Here is a 6,497-nt window from a genome sequence, read left to right on the forward strand (position 1 = left end):
ATTTTTACATTTTTACGAGACATTACAGCAATGTTACCGATTTTTTATTTGCATGTTTTAAGAAAAAATCTGGAATGGAATTATTGCGGACACACAGGGATGGAATGTTACAAGATTACTATGTGCGTTTGCTTGGATTTATACTATGAAAAGTCAGAAGCTGCTGTTTTTTATTTCTTTCACCTCTGAAAAAAACAAACAAACAAACAAAAACAGGAGAATATTTGAAATCACAATTCAGTCCTGAGAGTATTCAGACTCCACTGACCCTCTGTGTCATTTTGTCGGTATGAAAAAAAGAAGAAAAAAGTGCCTCTACATTTTCTACATTTATGTTTTTTGAAGCTGACTGTTGTTTTCTGTCTGTGAAACAACACTCAATACCTGATCAGATACTGTTTCAGTATACACCGACAACCAGGTCTTTAATACGTGTTATTGGTATGTGTACGCTGACACATTTATAACATTTTACGGTTTGCATTCTTCTTCCTCGACCTTAAAAGTCTGGAAGTTGGTCGCTTCAGGCGCGAATACTCCCTTCACGTTTGAGATTGTTCATTGAAATATGGAGAAAAACTGAGGTTTCATATAGAATGACCCGACCTGACAATGTCATTCTGTCAGTGCGTCACTGTTTTTCTGCTTAGTGTGATTCTCAATGAATTTCACAGTCAGTCCTGCTTCCGCCTCGCCTATGAGCATTCTGTGCATCAGCATATTCCAGAAAGCTGCACTTGAAACCATCATACCTGAAACTGACTTTAGAGCCACACTTGACAGGTAGTCTTGACCTTTTAATGAACCGATTTTATACTGTATATATTATTAATATATATTAAATGCATTCGTAAAGAGTTTCTTTCTTAAAAGCGGGCACATATTAAAGACAACATTGTATTTGTGAATTCTTACATCTATCATTCCCCATGATATTTATTGAAAAATAGCACCTCAAATTGTCTACAGACCTCAGAGTTATTAAGACCAGAAGGACTAATTAATCATCTAAGCAAGCCCCAGTCAGGTTATCTAGACTGAAGCTGGTAGGTGGTCTATCCTATTTAAATCTCATATCTTTGGGATCATCTGCAGATGTGTTACAACAACATGCCCAGATCTTAACTTTCTACTGGCCTGTCTGTATCCATTATATACCCTGTGAGTGTTTTTAAAAAGGTGGAGAGGAATCTTTCAACACACTAATATTTACTAATTTTTGAGTTGGACTAAAAAAAAGAGCCATTCTCTGAACCAGCAGCAGTACAACATGTGGCTTTATATAATACGGATATCAAGACCACTGTAAATCACATGTGAAATTGATATCTCTGCACAAATACAAAAAAATCAGACAGAGCATTTGATCTGGGTTGTTATTTTCAACAATAGCTACTGGCTAATACTTTAATGAACAATATATTAATTAATGAATAATAATGTCCAGTATACACACAGGCTTAAACAGAAGTAGTTGAATGTATGTTATTAATATCTCAGGATATTAAGAATAATTGGAATTAGAAAACTATGTTGTACAACAGTAGCACCTGTAGCCTCGGTGTATTTTGCACTGCAGCTGATGACTGAAGTTATTTATAAGGGAAGTCACACCAGCAGTTGAATTCAATGAAGATCTTTCATCATTCTACGCGATGAATCAGAATTGTTGCATGTTACACCCTTAATAATTTCCCAAATAACAAATGGAAACTATGAGCAAACACTATGCAAATTTGTACAATCAATCTGCAACATTTCAGAGCAAGGGATACAGAAGTCAGCAAAGCTTACAATAAGTGGAGAAATAGTGTGGACAGAGGGCTTTATCTTCAGATGAGTGTATTGCCTCTGGTTTGTCGCTATATTGTGGAAAATGCCACACAGTGCACTTCTCTGTCTGGTATTTCCATGTCTTGCCATCCAGAGAGGTGCACTGGGGGGGAGTGTCACAAGCAATCCAGCAATGCACTGTAATTTTGGTGTCAAGATTCACTGTGTTTTGCACCTTCTGCCTGCTGCTCAGAGCAGGTAAACAGCCCACTGCACCGTGCACCTTTGCCCTCTTATAGAACCTTTTTTATGTATGCTTTTACTGTCTATTTCACTTTCACTCTATACTTTCCAAAGTCAAGGAAAGATATCTCCATGCACCCCAAGGATACACTTTTGTTCCAAATGTAGCAGTCATTTTCAAAAGCAGTCACCCACAACAGGCCCTTATAGGTTCTGTATTTGTTTGAAGACTCCCCATTTAGCCATTTAAATGTTGCCTAAACCCTTAACTATGCCTATGCCATTGTTAAGGTTTTGGATTAGGTTTAGACACAAAAACATCTTTCATATGAAGTTTTGTATCGGAATCAACTTTATAGTTCATTCACTTTCATCATGGCGGTTGAGAGTCAAAATCCACACAACCACTAGAGGTCGCTTGTCTGACGAAAGCACACATAGCATTCAAACCAACGACTGACCATGAAAATACCAAAAGTGCTCCACCAGTGCTCCCTCAACACACTGAACACAAAGTTTACTCAGCTTTGCTTTCTGCACAATAATTCACTAGTTAGTTTGTTTTACCGTTTAATCAAATTGAGATCAGACCTGCCAACATTTTCATTTGCCCCCTCATTTTGTTGGTTTTCCTTGAAAACTTTAAATGACTACGAGGAATTTTAAGTGTTTATGAAACAGTCTTATAATTCCTCTAATGATTATAAATGACCTGTAACAGGAAATGAGATGAACAAAAAAAACACTGCTATTTTTATATAGTTATTATTAAGGCCTGTGCCTGGGTCCAATCAAATATACACATATAAATCGCGATCTATCCTGAGGTCTCTCTGGCACTCGCTTCCAAAACAAATGCACTCAGGAAAAGATCTTTACAACAGCAGGCACTGTCATACCCCTTTTGTCAAAAGGGGCCACTAGAATCAACAAAAACTGAAAGTTCCTTGTAGTCAATTTAGGTAATCTTCACGGCTCTTGATAATCATCATGATCCCTACTTTTTTTTATGTTTGTCTGACATAACCCAAGTTACCAGGTTGTCTAAGAGACATAACCTACACACACATTAAATACAAATATAACCTATTGTTCACCGCAACCTGGCAACCCACAACCTAATACAAGCGACTTGTGCTCAGCACCCGCGAACTTACCATATTTTGAAATGTAAATGTTGTTAGGTTTCCCAAGTGTAGACTAGAGCCAATTCATAACAGTACATCTGATCCTTCTTTTGTCTACAGCCATAAAGTAACTTAAATTATTGACCCATTAGCCATGTTAGGACTGGCTATATTTTTTCTCAGCCTCCTCATAATGAGACCACTGTGTTGGCACAGCAGAGAAGGCACCCGAGAGGTCACTGGTTAAAAAAAACAGACCAGGCCAGCAGAAATGTTGATCACAGCATATTGTTAACTACAGTGCAGAGAAACATCAGGGCAGTGCTCTGTGTTGGCCAATCAAATCAGGGCACATACTGTCAACAGGCAGAAAATGCTTTACAATACCTTGATATCAACATTTGGAAATAACAATGTCTTGCTGTAAAACCAACCAAGTCACCAGGATAAATGTAAGCAAAGTACATTTCTGCAAAAGCACAGAAGTTAAAACTTCCTTGGCAATGGGAAATTTCTTCACATTCAATTTTCTCTTGTTACTATGCTTACAATCTGGTTAGGTTTAGGCACAAAATCATGTTTTGGCTTAAAACCAGGGGCAGATGAAATAATTAATTTATAAGACAGTCTGTCCTATTCTTAAACCTTCAGACATAACAGTCACAGCAGCAAGCCATCTATATCCCTCTAGGGTGATTTCAATCTAGTTGTGACGTACATGGCCGATCTGATAGACCTCTTAAGTAAGGCTTTTTGTTCTGACTGTGCTCACAGCAATGCAGTCTCTACAGGTTCCAGGAGGGCTTCCACTAATGTGTTTTTGTCACACATAACCTGGTGGCATTTACTTGCTCCTCAGGTGATTTCATTTCCTGATCTGGAAAGACGGTCTTCTGACTTTGTTATTTTCGTTAACTTCAATTGCTGTTATTGTGGAGACAACATGGAAGCTAGAAAGAAGATGTGTTCTATTTTATTGGCAAGATCGTTTCAATAACACATTGATAGGTGGTTCCACTAAAATATTGCTTTGCGGTTGGGAAGCGATTTTTACAGCATTCTGACAGTGTATTGCCAACATTGCAACCCTGAATCCAAAAAAAGTTGGGATGCTGTGTAGAACATTAATCAAACAGAATGTTTGCTTCATCTTTTTGACACAATTTTAAATGTAAAAAAGTACATACAAATATATGTCCTACTGAATCAACCTCATTGTTTGCCTTTTAAATAAACACTAATTTGGATTTTTATAGCAGCAACATGTTTTAAACTATTTGGGACAGGGTCAACGAAAGACTGGGAATGTTGTGGAATTGCCCATAAAAACCTGTCTGAAACATTTCATAGGCAAACAGGTTAATTGGCGACAGGTGATGGAATCATGATTGCCTATGAAAGGGGCATCCATGAAAGGTTCAGTCGTTCACAGGGCTACTTTTATGGTAAGATAATTATATTCAGAAATGGAATGCTACAAATTGGTAAACGGTCGTCAGTAATATAAAATACACAACTTCTTCAGAATGAAAAAACATGTAGAAACAAGTTGTAATGTTCACACGGTCCAAAGTGTGCATGAATTTCCTGTGAAATCAGGGCCACCATCATATCACAATTGTGAACCAGAAGTCATGTTGACTTTTGTTAACTTGAAGTTAAGTTTTTGGAGCCACCATAACGTGACACAGACCGAAACACGGCCGAGTCTTTGCCTAAAGTGGTGCCTCTCCTCTGTTGTATGGATGGGGATCTGGGCAGGGAAAGCTAAGAACCAGAACAAAAAGTCCTGATAACATACCCTACAGGTCTGTTTGGCTCTGGGACTGTATTCAGAGCCGATGGAGAGATGGAACAAAAGCAGCACTGTGCCTTGGGCAGGCTGAAGGAAACAATTGCGAGTCTTTGGATGAATGACAATGAATTGCAATTGGAAAAGAGCAAGGGAACTAACCCTCCCTGAAATCTGGTGACTGACTTCCAAAAGCCCACCATGTTAGTAGTAGGATGCCTGAGACAGTGTCCAGACAAATTTTGTTCTAGCGAGTAAGCAAATGACAATAATATATTTACCTCAATTTACCAAGATAATCATTTGATTATTAATATTTGCACTGGGAAGCACAAGGCGAGCCACATTTCCAAGTATTGTTAAAGGTACAACTGTTCAAATGTTCAATTTTCTACACAATAGTCAGAAGAACTGTGCAATTCCCATCTTATATGAATATGTAAATACAGACTATGAACATGTAATATTTGGCACATGGCTATTAGCATGTCACTCCCTGTAGCATTTCTTCATACGAGCAGTAGCAGTGATACTGTCATTGAGCAGTGCAGCAGCCAGCAGTTTAGGCACAGCAAAAGAGTGAGTCAGAGTTTGACATCTTAATTAGACCACCTTTTGCAAATGTTGTGTTACTTGTTTCAGTGAAAGGAGTATGTCACATAGAAGGACTAAATATATGAAGCCTTGCTACAGGGCTAAATAGGCTGAAACATTATACCACAAAGATTTCAAGTTATGGGTGAAGCAGCAAACTGGCTGCTGTCAGAGCCTCAGCACTACTGGGGCTGAAAAAATGAAATCTACAAAGACTGTCTTTTTGATGGGGCAACCGGAATGATAAACTGACAAAGACGTGTGTAATAGTCCACAGCAAATCTACAATGGGGCATGATACAAAATATAGGAAACCATCAAAGCAGTATAATATCAAATGACTTGGTAGATCAAAAGCAGAAAACATAATGGCGACTTTGATACTTTTGACTGAGACCTCAAACTTATCCTTCAAAACATGTTAATGTTTTCGTCACTTCATGCATAGGCCTTGTGATCTCTTTAGCCCCTGGTCCAAGTTGCCTAAAGGTCCAACATGCTACATAGTGAAGTGACAGATTACAATGGTTAAACATGGAGGAAGAGTCCCAGGAGTCCAGCTTGGATGTTCTATAGAGAAAAGAGCTGCCATTTGAAGCCCTTACTTGAGTGTTTTCACACAGTTGGAGAAGCCTAAGAGCTCTTGGCCATTTTTCACAGCACTGAAAACATGGCTGAGATTACACTTTGGTATCTGAGGCAGTGGCAGTGGTGGCATCAAAGCTCTAAATATGGTTGTGCCAAAATATATTTCTTCAGCCATTAGGCTTTAGGCAAATAGGTCACATTCCCATTGTGACCTTTGCTGGACCTCTTGCATTACTTTGGTGTTATTCCCAGAATTCAACTGATAATATATATTAGGCACTATTATTGCATATAGGTTTGTGAAACACAAAAGCTTATGCATTAAAATGTGGCATATTTTGTATTGCTCTGTCTAACCCAAACATAAAATGAGAAATATT

The sequence above is a fragment of the Sparus aurata genome, chromosome 5, assembly GCF_900880675.1.
Source record: "Sparus aurata chromosome 5, fSpaAur1.1, whole genome shotgun sequence".
Lineage (NCBI taxonomy): Eukaryota > Metazoa > Chordata > Actinopteri > Spariformes > Sparidae > Sparus > Sparus aurata.